Source organism: Galeopterus variegatus, unplaced genomic scaffold (assembly GCF_000696425.1).
Source record: "Galeopterus variegatus unplaced genomic scaffold, G_variegatus-3.0.2 Scaffold2830, whole genome shotgun sequence".
In the NCBI taxonomy this organism is placed as follows: Eukaryota; Metazoa; Chordata; class Mammalia; order Dermoptera; family Cynocephalidae; genus Galeopterus; species Galeopterus variegatus.
The window spans coordinates 217659-218342 of NW_007728941.1; positions in this window are offsets into that span (position 1 = coordinate 217659).

A 684-nucleotide genomic window follows, 5' to 3' on the forward strand; every position below is an offset into this window, starting at 1 on the left:
AATATATTAGAAAGGCACCAAACACAAAACAGCACATATGGTCAGTACTTTTATATAAATTAAAAAAACAGCAAAGATTTATCTAGGTCTAGGTTTTAGGTTACCCTTTTGGGATGCCATGACCTAAAGGTAACTCTAGGGACTTTTCTGAATTAGAGCTAGGCTTACAGTTATGTTCAGAGACATTCCCTGTTTCCTGACTGAGGGCTTTTTAAAAAAATTAATCACAGCCCTGTTCACTTTTTAAAAATTAATTGAACTCTACAAACATTGTACTTTTTTATAGGTATGTTTCACTTTGAAAAATTTTTTAAACTGTATAAAATGTCTAATAATGTTTGACACAGAGAAGAAACTTGGCAAATGTTTATTTTTTTCTCACTTTCTTGTAAATAATAAAGCTGTGGCAATCAAAAACTGAGACGATCTCTTTGGACATAGCTTCATCACTTTTTAGGAGCACAATTGGTTTCATTTTCCTGTTTCTTGTGTGTGTGCGTGTGTGTGTGTGTGTGTGTTTAAAAAACAAAATGTAATTTATTAATATACTCTATTTCAGTTAGATTTTCTATGAATAAATCTTGTGAATAATGTTAAAGTATAGAATACTCATTTTGCAGGTTAGAAATGACATTTCAAAGTCCCAGTGGAATTTCATAGAGACCATTCTTTTTATTACCTACT